A 13,290-nucleotide genomic window follows, 5' to 3' on the forward strand; every position below is an offset into this window, starting at 1 on the left:
CAAACTCTGTCTTCAAGTCCGTTCCCCCTCTTGGCTCAGAACCTACTTGACAAACCAGTATGTTATACTCAGATATTGTTCCTCCAATCTATGTAAATGAAACTATTTGTATGGTGATCTGCCCTTCTTCAAGATTCAAGTTAATCATTTCATGGCCCAGGATGAACCATTTGGTGCCAAGATTATCCCAAAATGCATCTTATGGGTGAGGGGCCTGCTGCCATTCTGAGTTTTAAGACATTGCTTTCTTTCTTAACAGACTGCTGGTGACTAGATAACATCCAGCTGAAGACTAGCAGGGGGGCACTCTTTCTGCCCTCTTCTGATGCCTATGTCATAAGCTTTCTCTATCTCCTTTATACTTTAATAAAACTTTATTACACAAAAGCTCTGAGTGATCAAGCCTTGTCTCTGGGCCCGGATTGAATTCTTCTCCTCCGGGGGCCAAGAATCCCGGCGTCTTTGCATGATTCAACAACAACCTTTCAACCAACTCACGGAGTTTGCTCAGACTCATATCCATCAAGTCAGTGATGCCAGCCACCATCTCATCCTTTGTTGTCCACTTCTCCTCCTGCCTATAATCTTTCTCACCATCAGGATCTCTTTCAATAAGTCTGTTCTTTGCATCAGATGGCCAAAGTATTGGAGCTTCCACTTCAGCATCAGTCCTCCCAATGGATATTCAGAACTGATTTCCTTTAGGATTGACTGGTTTGATCTCCTTGCTGTCCAAGGGACTCTCAAGAGTCTTCTCCAACGCCACAGTTCAAAAGCATCAATTCTTCGGTGCTCAGCTTTCTTTATACTCCAACTCTCACATACATACATAACTACTGGAAAAACTATAGCTTTGACTATACAGACCTCTGTTGGTAAAGTAATGTCTCTGCTTTTCAATATGCTGTCTAGGTTGGTCATAGCTTTTCTTCCAAGGAGAAAGTGTCTTTTAATTTTATGGCTGCAGTCATCAGCTGCCGTGATTTTGGAGCCCAAGAAAATGAAGTCTCTCACTGTTTCCAATTGCTTCCCCATCTATTTGCCATGAAGTGATGGGACAAGATGCCATGATCTTAGTTTTTTCCAATGTTGAATTTTAAGCCAGCTTTTTCACTCTCTTCTTTCGCTTTCATCAAGTGGCTCCTCAGTTCCTCTTCACTTTCTATCATAAGGGTGGTATTATCTGCATATCTGAGGTTATTGATATTTCTCCCAGCAATCTTGATTCCAGCTTGTGCTTCATCCAGCCTGGCATTTCGCATAATGTACTCTGCAAAGAAGTTAAATAAGCAGGGTGACAATATACAGCCTTGACATACTCCTAATTTGGAACCATTCTGTTGTTCTATATCTGGTTCTAACTTTTGCTTCTTGACCTACATACAGATTTCTAAGGTGGTCTAGTATTCCCGTCTCTTGAAGAATTTTCCACATTTTGTTGTGATCCACACAGTCAAAGGCTTTGGCATAGTCAATAAAGCAGAAGTAAATGTTTTTCTGGAACTCTGTTGCTTTTTCTGTGATCCAATGAATGTTGGCAATTTGACCTCTGGTTCCTCTGCCTTTTCTGAATCCAGCTTGAACATCTGGAATTTAACAGTTCACATACTGTTGAAGCCCAGCTTGGAGAGTTTTGAGCATTAATTGAAAAGTGCCATTGTGCAGTAGTTTGAGCATTCTTTGGCATTGCCTTTCTTTGGGATTAGAATGAAAACTGACCATTTCCAGCCCTGTGGCCACTGCTGAGTTTTCCAAATTTGCTATCATATTGAGTGCAGCACTTTCACAGCATCATTTAGGATTTGAAATAGCTCAACTGGGATTCTATCACCTCCACTATCTCTGTTCATAGTGATGCTTCCCAAGGCCCATTTGGCTTCACATTCCAGGATGTCTGGCTCTAGGTTAGTGATCACACCATTGTGGTTATATGGGTCATGAAGATCTTTTTTTATAGTTCTTCTGTGTATTCTTGCCACCTCTTTTTAATATTTTCTGCTTTTGTTAGGTCCACACTGTTTCTGTCCTTTATTGTGCCCATCTTTGCATGAAATGTTCCCTTGGTATCTCTAATTTTCTTGAAGAGATCTCTAGTCTTTCCCATTCTATTATTTTCCTCTATTTATTTGTATTGATCACTGAAAAAGGCTTTCTTATCTCTCCTTAACTCTCTTTGGAACTCTGTATTCAAATGGGTATATCTTTCCTTTTCTCCTTTGCCTTTGTATACACATATACATATATTTCTTATACATATATGCTTATATTCCTTTTCTCCTTTGTAACATATATACAATGGAGTATTACTCAGTACAAAAAGGAATGAAATTGGGTCATTTGTAGAGAAGTGGGTGGACCTAGAGACTGTCATACAGAGTGAGGTAAGTCAGAAATAGAAAAACAAATATAGTATATTAACATACATATGTGGAATCTACAAAATGGTACAAGTAAACCTATTTAGAGGGCAGGAAGTGAGACCCAGACATAGATAATGGTCATGCAGACATAGGGTAGGGGAATTGGGAGATTGAGATAAACACATATACAGTGTGTGTGTGTGTGTGTGTGTGTGTGTGTGTGCGCGCGTGTGCACGCACGCGCACCCATGCATGCATGCGTTCAGTCATGTCTGGCTCTGTCATGGACCATAGCCCACCAGGTTTCTCCATTCACTGAATTTTCCAGGAAAGAATACTAGAGTGAGTTGCCATTTCCTTCTCCGGGGGGTCTTTCTGACCCAAATATTGGACCCGTGTCTCTTGCACCTCTTGCACTGGCAGGTGGATTCTTTAGATGTGCACTACTGGCTGCGCCACTACATAAACACTACTGCGGGTAAAATTGATAGTGGGAACTTGAAGATACATTTGATCCTTGAAAGACACAACTTTAAACTGGGTGGGTCCATTTATATGTGATTTATTTCACTAAATACATACCATAAGAAAGTTAATCGTATACCTTATGGCACAGAAATCCCACGCCAAGATGTTTATCTAAGAGAAATGAAAATATATGTCCATGAGAAAAGGGAGCTTTTGTTACTGTTGGATGAGAGTATAAATTGGTGCATCCATTATGTAAAACAATATGCAGACTCCTCAAAAAATTTAAAAAGGAACTACCATATGGTCCGGCAATTCCACTTCTGGGTATTTATCTAAAGGAAAACAAAAGCACTAATTTGAAAAGATATATCACCCCTATGCCTGTTACAGCATTATTCACAATAGCCAAGATATGGAAGCAACATATATGTCCATAAATAAATAATTGGATAAGGAAGATATGATATACACATAAAATGTTACTGAATGATAGAAAAGAACTCTTGCCATTTGCAAGGACATCATGAACCTAGAGGGTATAATGCTAAGTGAAATAAGTCAGGCAGAGAAAGACAAATACCATATGATCTCACTTTTATATGAAATCTAAAAAATAAGACAAACAAAACAAAACAGACAGACTCATAGATACAGAGACCAAGCTAGTAGTTGTCAGAAGGAAGGAGAGGGGGGCAGAGACAAAACAGGTAAAGGAGAGTAGTAGGTACAAAATTCCAATTATAATCTGAATGTCACAGGGATGAATGCACAACATAAGCACTATAGTCAATAATATTTTAATAATGCTGCATGGCGACAGATGTAACTGCAATTATTGTGGTGATCATTTCATAATTGTATACAAGTACTGAATCACTATGCTGTATACCTAAAACTAATATAATATTGTAGGTCAACTGTAAAATTGATAGCCAGTGGAAAATTGCTGTATGATGCAGGGAGTTCAAATCAGGTGCTCCATGACAAACTAGAGGAGTGGGATGTGGTAGGAAGTGGGAGGCAGGTTCAAGAGACAGTGGATATATGTAAATCACTATGGCTGATTCAGGTTGATGTATGGTAGAAGCCAACACAATATTTTAAAGCAATTATCCTTCAATCAAAAACTAAATAGGTTTTTTATTCAACATAGCTTTGGAAGTCCTAGATACCTCAATCAGAGAATAAAAAGAAATAAAAGGAATCCAGGGCAGAAAATAAGAAACAAAGCTCTCACTGTTACCAGGTGACATGATACTATACATAGAAAACCCTAAAGATACTATCAGAAAATTACTAGAGCTAACTAGTGAATTTAGCAAAGTTGCAGGATACAAAATCAATACACAGAAATCACTTGCATTCCTATATCCTAACAATGAAAAATCAGAAATAGAAATTAAAGAATCAATCTCATTCACCATTGCAACAAAAAGAATAAAATATCTAGGAATAAACTTACTTATGGAGAAAAAAGAACTGTATACAGAAAAATATAGGACACTAATGAAAGAAATCAAAGACAATATAAACAGATGGAGAGATATCCCATGTTCCTGGGTAGGAAGAATCAATATTGTGAAAATGACTATACTACCAAATGCAATCTACAGATTCAATGTGTCAATATGATCCCTATCAAATTACCAATGGCATTTTTCATAGAACTAGAACAAAAAAATTCACAATTCATATGGAAACAAAAGAGCCTTAATAGCCAAAGCAGTTTTAAGAAAGAAGAATGGAGCTAGAGGAATCCACCTTCCTGACTTCAGATTATACTACAAAGCTACAGTCATCAAGACAGAATGGTACTGGCATAAAAACAGAAATATAGACCAATGGAACAAGATAGAAAGCCTAGAAATAAACCCATCCACCTATGGGTACCTTATTTTTTTATAAAAGAGGCAAAATATACAGTGGGGCAAGACAGCCTCTTCAATCAGTGGTGCTGGATAAACTGGACAGTTACATGTAAAAGAACGAAGTTAAAGCACTTCCTAACACCATACACTAAGATAAACTCAAAATAGATTAAAGACCTAATGGATTAAAGACCTAAACGTAAGACTAGAAACTAGAAAACTCTTAGAGACAGAACACTTGATGACATAAACCAAAGCAAGATCCTCTATGATTCATCTGCTAGAGAAATGGAAAGAAAAACAAAAGGAAACAAGTGGGACCTGATTAAATGTAAAAGCTTTTACACAGCAAAGGAAACTATTAGGCAAGGTGAAAAGACAACCCTCAGAATGGGAGAAAATAATAGCAAATGAAACAACTGACAAAGGATCAATTTCCAAAATATACAAGCAGCTCATACAACTCAGTACCAGAAAAACAACCCAATGAAAAAGCAAGAAAAAGACCTAAACAGACATTTCTTCAAAGAAGACATACAGATGGCTAACAAATACAGCTCAACATCACTCACTGTTAGAGAAATGCAAATCAAAACTACAATGAGATGTCACCTCACACCAGTCAGAATGGCCATCATCAAGAAGTCTACAAACTATAAATACTGGAGAGGGTGTGGAGAAAAGGGAACCTTCTTGCACTGTTGGTGGGAATGTAAATTGATATAGCCACTGTGGAAGGTGGTATGGAGATTCCTTTAAAAACTAGGAATAAAATCACCATATGACCCAGCAATCCCACTCCTAGGCATATATCCTGAGGAAATCAAAATTGAAAAAGACAAATGTATCCCATTGTTCACTGCAGCACTATTTACAGTAGCTAGAACATGGAAGCAACCTAGATGTCCATCGACAGATGAATGGATAAAGAAGTTGTGGTTCATATACACAGTGGATTATTACTCAGCCATAGGAATGCATTTGAGTCATTTCCAATGAGGTAGATTAAATTAGAGCCTATTAAACAGAGTGAAGTAAGTCAGAAAGAGAACGATAAATATCATATACTAATGCATATATAGAGAATCAATAAAGATGGTACTGAAGAATTTATTTCCAGGGCAGCAGTGGAGAAACAGACGTATGGACATGGGGAGAGGGGAGGAGAGGGTGAGATGTATGGAGAGAGTAACAGGGAGACTTACATTACCCTATGTAAAATAGATGGCCAACGGGAATTTGCTGTATGTCTCAGGAAACTCAAACAGGGGCTCTGTACCAACCTTAGCAGGGTGGGATAGGGAGGGATATGGAAGGGAGGTTCAAGAGAGAGGGGATATATGTATACCTATGGCTGATTCACGTTGAGGTTGATAGAAAGCAACAAAATTCTGTAAAGCAATTATCCTTCAATTAAAAAATAAATTTAAAAATAAAAAACAAATAATTATTTTTTAAAAGGTAAAAGGTCAATGTCCACAAAAAGCATTGTAAACAAGTGTTTTTGAGAACTTCATTCACAGTAAGCCCAAAGCAGAAATAGTTCATCATAAGGAAAAAGGATAAACTGTGGAAAATTCATAAAATGAACCATTATTCATCAAGAACAGGAAAACTACTAATGCATGTTGTAAGCATCAATAAATCTCAAAAATATTACACCAGCTGAGCTATTTAAAATCCTAAAAGATGATGCTGTTAAAGTGCTGCACTCAATATGTCAGCACATTTGGAAAACTCAACAATGGCCACGGAACTAGAAAAGGTCAGCTTTCATTTCAATTCCAAAGAAGGACAATGCCAAAGAATGTTCATCCCTCCCGTACAATTTCACTCATTTCACATGGCAGCAAGGTAATGCTAAAAATCCTTCAAGCTAGGCTTCAGCAGTATGTGAACCAAGAAATTTCAGATGTACAAGCTGGATTTAGAAAAGGCAGAGGAAAGAGAGATCAAATTGCCAACATTCATTGGATCATAGAGAAAACAAGAGAATTCCAGAAAAATATCTACTTCCACTTCATTGACTACACTAAAGCCTTTGACTGTGTGAATCACAACAAACTGGAAAATTCTTAAAGAGATGAGAATGCCAGACCACCTAACCTGTCCTGAGAACCCTGAATGTAGGTCAAGAAGCAACAGTTTGAACTGGGCATGGAAAAACTAACTGGTTCAAAATTGAGAAAGGAGTATGACAAGGCTGTGTATTGCCACCCCACTTATTTAACTTATATGCAGAGTATATCATGCAATGCTGGACTGGATGAAGCACAGGCTGGAATCAAGTTTGCCAGGAAAAATATCAATAACCTCAGATATGCAGGACTCTTAAGAGTCCCTTGGACTGAAAGGAGATGGAACCAGTCAATCCTAAAGGAAATCAACCCTGGATGTTCATTGGAAGGAATGATGCTGAAACTGAAGCTTCAAAATTTTGGCCACCTGATGGGAAGAGCTGACTCATTGGAAAAGACTCTGATGCTGGGGAAAATTGAAGGCAAAAGGAGAAGGGAACAGCAGAGGATGAGATGGTTAGATAGCATCACTGATTCAATGGACATGAATCTGAGTAAACTCCCAAGGTAGTGAAGGACGGGGGAACCTGGCGTTCTTCAGTCTGTAGGGTCTCAAAGAGTTAGAGATGATTTAGTGACTGGACAATAACAAAATGAAAGAAGCCAGATACATTCCAAAACGTACATACTATATTTATGTCTGAAAAGCCTAGAATTGTCAAAACTATAGTAAAAGATATCAGCTAAGTGATTTTTCTGGAAGAAAAGGATTGCTTGGAAAGAACCGGAAGAGAACTGTCCGGGGCGATAGTAATGTTCTGTGTCTTACAAATGGATGTGGGCTACATGAATATAGGCATTTGTCAAGGACTTCAAACAGTACACTCAAAATCTGAATATTTCACTGTTTGTAAATTATGTCTCCATCTTTTTTACATCCATAATTTCTACATCATGGACAAGATAGGCTATGCTTTGGTAACATAAAAGCATATTTATGTCTACATAAATCTTAATGGCTTAATACAGTGAAGGCAAAGGATTGGGGCAGTAGTCTTTCATGTGCCATCATTTCCTTTCCAGAAATGCCTGCCATAGCCCACATCCTCAGAGTTCTTCCACTTTAGCAAAAAAGAATAAAACCTAACTTTCCATAAATGGACTACTACAATTTCATCTGTGTGCCTAGACCTGGTCTTAGTGAATAGTAATAAAGTAAATTCTCTTCACAAAGGGAGATTAAATAAATGATTCATTTATTTCCCTTCTTCAAACATGACTAAACTGATACTTCTTGGTAGACAGAAGTAAAGAATTCTATAAATGAAGTGGGAATAAAACAACAACAAAAAAACCCTCAAATTTGTGAAATTAACTGAAGAAGTCAGAACAGACACACATCCAGGAGACACCTGGTTCGCAGCACTGCTGAGGTAACTCTGAGGGACATAGAATGACAAGTGACTGATACACCAGTCTGGTCCAGTGTAAATTACAGTTGGGGATAACAGCCACGCTGGGCTCCTGTCGCTGTGGAGAAACCAGGCATCACAAATGGGAAAAAAAAGGGGAGAATTTATTTAGTTCAAAGTGATCATTTGTTGCTTGTCAAAAATCATCCTTGTATCCTAAGACTTTCTGATTTTGTAGGTACCCTGGAGGAAGGCCCACTGTAGCTCACACAGAAAATAAAAGGAAAGACAACGCCTGTTTTGCGATTCCCTTTTCTGTTTTAAATTTACACAAAAGATCTTGAGCAATTAGAAGAGAAAAAGATAAGTTTGACAGATCAAATAGGTAAGATGTCAGGACTCTATTGTTAAAATATCTGGGAGACACGTTGATTAATTTTGGCTGAAACTTAAAAAGAAGAGCAGGCACATTTTCTAAACCAACATGTAAGATTTTCTGATCAGGTAAGCACCTTTAAAGTGCAGTTATTATAAATAAAAATAAATAAATTTTTTAAATTGCAGTTATTTGAGGGATAGTCAGAAACTAGACTGTGCAACAGTTCCCACAAAGTGCTCAAAGGTTACCTCTCATTCAGTAGACAGAGACTGAGGGTGCATAATCACCAAATCTCAGCACAGACAGGGAAGACGCAGAATGCTAACATCCCTGAAAAATTTCTGTCCACTTAGGAAGAGAGATGTGGTCTTGCTGCAGGATGAGTTAAGAACGCGTAGCACACACACACACGGATCAGTGCTGTTGATCTAGCGCCTGCCTCCACTTACTCTGTAAAGTTACAGAGGAATTACTGCAGGCGCCACAGAAATGCTGTCAGCTGTGAATCTGGTGATTGACAAGACAAGCTTAAAGGTGTTCAACCAACAGCAAGTTGGAGTGACCAGGCCCACCTTTTCCTCTCTGGGTTCCATTACTGGCACTTAGGCCTTTGACTGATGTGCCAGGGGTTATTTCTGTTCCAAATGAAAGAGATTCCAACTCAAACTGGCTTATAAAAGAGAATTTCTCTAATTCACACAACTGAAAAGTACAGGCATAGAGTGGCAGCTATAGCGATACCCAAGTTCTCAAACGGCTTGACTCTGCTCTCTTCTGTACTATTTAAATCTCAGTTACTTGTGAGGTCAGCATAATGCCAATAGTCCTACACCTACACCTTTGTGGTTTCAAGTCTGACAAGTGAAGAGTTTATTTTCCAAAAGCTTTGGCCCACATTCCATGATTCATGATCTTTTGGACCAGTGTCTTCATCTTAATATAAGGAAACAATTTCTGTGGCCAAGAGATGTAATAATAACTTCTAGGCTTTACTTGCATGGAACCCCTAAACCAATCACCTCTGACTACTGACATTTGGTAGCACTCTGGCTGGCTTATTCAGAGTCACATGTTTTATCTCTGAACCTGGGTGGAACCCCACATTGAGCATATGGCCAAAGAGGGTGAGGAGAGAAATATCTCCCCTTACAAAATACCCCTAGGTATTTATCAGAAGAAGTAAAAATGGACTCTGGGTAGAACAAAACAAAAATTTTTTTAATGGCAACTACTCTGCCAAGGTCTTGGTATATTTTATTATTATGTAATGGAGGGATTTTCACAGAAATCAGATAGGGTTCATAGCTAATTCAGAATTCAGATTCTGATGAACATCAAAGATCATAAAACCAATTCCCAATTCTTACAAATTCCAGCCAGATCTTAATTTGTAGAAGAGTATGTGGCATGCTTGGTAGATCCCTGAACAATCTGGGGTTCAAAAATTATTAGTTGAGTGAATTTAAGAAGGAATGAAAATATTTATAGAAATTCTTGATTCAATCACAGAAGCTCCTCTTGCTCTCTAAAGGCTTTTTAAAAATAAAAAGATACTTGGACAGGTTATTTCCAGCTCCTGTACTGGCAACATAGTTATATAACTAACCCTCCTGACAATATCAAGTATAAACTTCAGACAAAATATAAAACACAACTGTTAGAAGGCACAAGAGAGCAACAAAAAGCAGAAATGAGCTGGAAGAAGTACGGTCTCAGAAAGAACGCAAAGTAGGTGATATTAAATTGCCTCTTCTTCTCAAGGGTCCTACCAAGTTTTCAGAGCTCAAAGTACAGTGCTCGGGTAGAAAGTAGCCATCTTTTCTGGGCCAAAAAGCTTGGAACTGCCAGACACAGCTGAAAATTGAGAGGGGAGTTTCCAAATGAGGTTGGATGCCTCACATCTGTGTACAATTGCCTTTAAAATCTTAGATGACTCCTAAATATCATATGTTTGTGTCAACAAGTCCAGGAACCACATATATAGCAACAGCTGGAAAGCTAACAGTTGAGCAGAGTTCAGCAGCTACTGGCGGCTGCTGAAGACAAGTTTGACTTTCAAGTTCCACAGAGTTAAAGGATCTTGTTCAATACCTTTAGCTAGCCACTGAAACCTCAGAAGAGCCACATCTTTACGAATAAGGACTATATACTAGAACTAAGTACTATGTCCTAGGAATAAAGAAAAGCTCTGAAATAAACACGCTCTAATAATGCTTAACACCAAGGCTCTACAAGACCATGATTATTCCCTAAGAACTTAACAGTCCATTATAAAAACAAACAAAACTACAGTATTCAGAAGAAGAGAAAAGAGCCTAAAATCTATGATTTATCATCTACAATGTTAAGTTTATACAACAAAACATTATGAGACATGCAAAGAAGCAGGGAAATACAACCCAGAATCAAAAAAGAATAAGCGAAAGGATTGTAGCGAAGGATTCTCTCTTCCTGAGAGAATAAAAGTGTTCAAAGATGCTCCAGGTGCTGTGGGGTACCACAGCTCCTCAAGGACATCATGATGTGGGCAGGCACCAAGAGATAACAGGACACTCAAGATACCTGCCTGTAGCACACTCGTGTCTCAGGGGTTACTCTGAATTATAGGAGAAATCACAGAGAGTGAGCCGAGCTGGTTTTTCTGAGGGGTTTCTAGTGTGGATTTTACAGGATTATTCATTCAACATTCGTTATGTGTCTATGTGGCAAGTGTTCTGATTAGCACTCTGTGGGGTGAAGACCTGAAGCAGTCATAATCCTGTCCTCAGAGTCTTGTAGGGGAGTTATAACCACAAATAAATCTGAGGCGATAATAACAACATTAATACAAATTATCATAATGATAACTAAAATGAAATAAGCTCTTCCTACAAGCCAGCACCCTGCTCAGTGCTTCACATCCATTAACCCATTCAACACACAGGACAATCTCTCTGAGACAGGAACCACGATCACATTCATTTTCACTTTCAGGTAAGGAACCTGCGGCTCTTGAAGTCTCCTACACAGTGTATGTTGGAACTGAAACTCAAACCCCAGTGCTTGGCTGCAAGGCCCAGGCACTGCTCGCTGCAAAAGGGGCTTCCCAGGAAATACAGACAGACTATGCTGGCATCTGAGGATGGAGAGCGCTTCCTCCCAGGGGAGGCCACGGAAGCTGGAGAATGGTCCTTGAGGGTTAAATACGGACTCACTCACACTGGCACTTGTGAAGAAGGAATAAGACTGCAGGAGCGCCAGGGCAGGAAGGGCAGGAGTGTCCTGTCAGGAGGCGCCGCTGGGCGCTGAGGGTGTGCTGAGTTGTGAGCTGAACAATGTGGAAGCTCAGGACTGCCTCAGATGTGATCCCAAAGGAGATTCAAGCCCATAGCTCACACAAGGGCCAGTAAACCTTAACTAAAAGGAGATCCAACTAGTCCACCCTAAAGGAGATCAGTCCTGGGTGTTCACTGGAAGGACTGACGCTGAGGCTGAAACTCCAATACTTTGGCCACCTCATGCGAAGAGTTGACTCATTGGAAAAGACCTTGATGCTGGGAGGGACTAGGGGCAGGAGGAGAAGGGGACGACAGAGGATGAGATGGCTGGATGGCATCACCGACTCGATGGACGTGAGTTTGGGTGAACTCTGGGAGTTGGTGATGGACAGGGAGGCCTGGCGTGCTGTGATTCATGGGGTCGCAAAGAGTTGGACACAACTGAGCGACTGAACTGAACTGAAATCTGTGATGCATGAAAATGGAAACCAAATTTGTCTTTGACTTTGGCTCTAGCCATTTATATTATTGGTACTTCCGAGATGGTGCTAGTAGTAAAGAATCCCCCTACCCATGCATAAGATGCAAAAGGCGTGGGTTCGATCCCTGGGTCGGGAATATCCCCTAGAGGAGGGAATGGCTACCCACTCCAGTATTCTTTATGGAGAATCCCATGGACAGAGGAGCCTGGCGGTCTACAGTCCATGGGTTCACAGAGTCAGACACAACTGAGTGACTGAACACACACACACATACACTACCCATTTATGAATGAAAACACCAAGACATTTTCTTCCCTACTACGAAAACAGGATTTGTGGAATTTGAATAAATCTGTGGCATGCAAACACAGTTTGGTAGGGCCTTTCTTCACCAGAAGAGATGACTTAAACAAACAAGCATGAAGGAAGGGAGGAATGTAAAACAAAAGACAGGAATTTGGCCTGCATGAACACCAGGCAATTGGGTCAATAGTCCTAACATTATAATGCTAATATTTATCTCTCGTGTTTTCATGTAGACTGATCCAATGGCCCACAGTAGGAAACAGATGCCACCTAAGACACTCTTACCATTTCCCATATCACATCAATCACCACGTCCTATCAATACTGGCAAATTTAAAACAAGTAAAAACATCCCTACTTCTTTCTGTGCATTCACAGGCCCATCTCTTCACCCCTCTGCCATGCTTCATCTCCTACGTCTCTAAATGCCACTGCCTCCTCAGTGATTTTCTTGCTTCTAACTTATTTCCTGCTTACTCAATCTTCTGCTTCTGCCAAGTTCACCTTCCACAAATGTAAAGCAGTTTCAACTTTTGATATTTTTATTCATCATTTATTTGGCTGCGCCAGGCCTCAGTGGCAGCACGTGGGATCTTCGATTTTCTTTGCGGCATGCGATACCTTTACTTGCAGCATGCAAACTCTTAGCTGCGACATATGGGATCTAGTTCCCACACCAAGGACCCAAGACCCTGTGTGGGGAGCATGGAGTCTTAGCCACTGGACCACTAGGGAAG

Source organism: Ovis aries, chromosome 14, assembly GCF_016772045.2.
Source record: "Ovis aries strain OAR_USU_Benz2616 breed Rambouillet chromosome 14, ARS-UI_Ramb_v3.0, whole genome shotgun sequence".
Classification (NCBI taxonomy): Eukaryota; Metazoa; Chordata; class Mammalia; order Artiodactyla; family Bovidae; genus Ovis; species Ovis aries.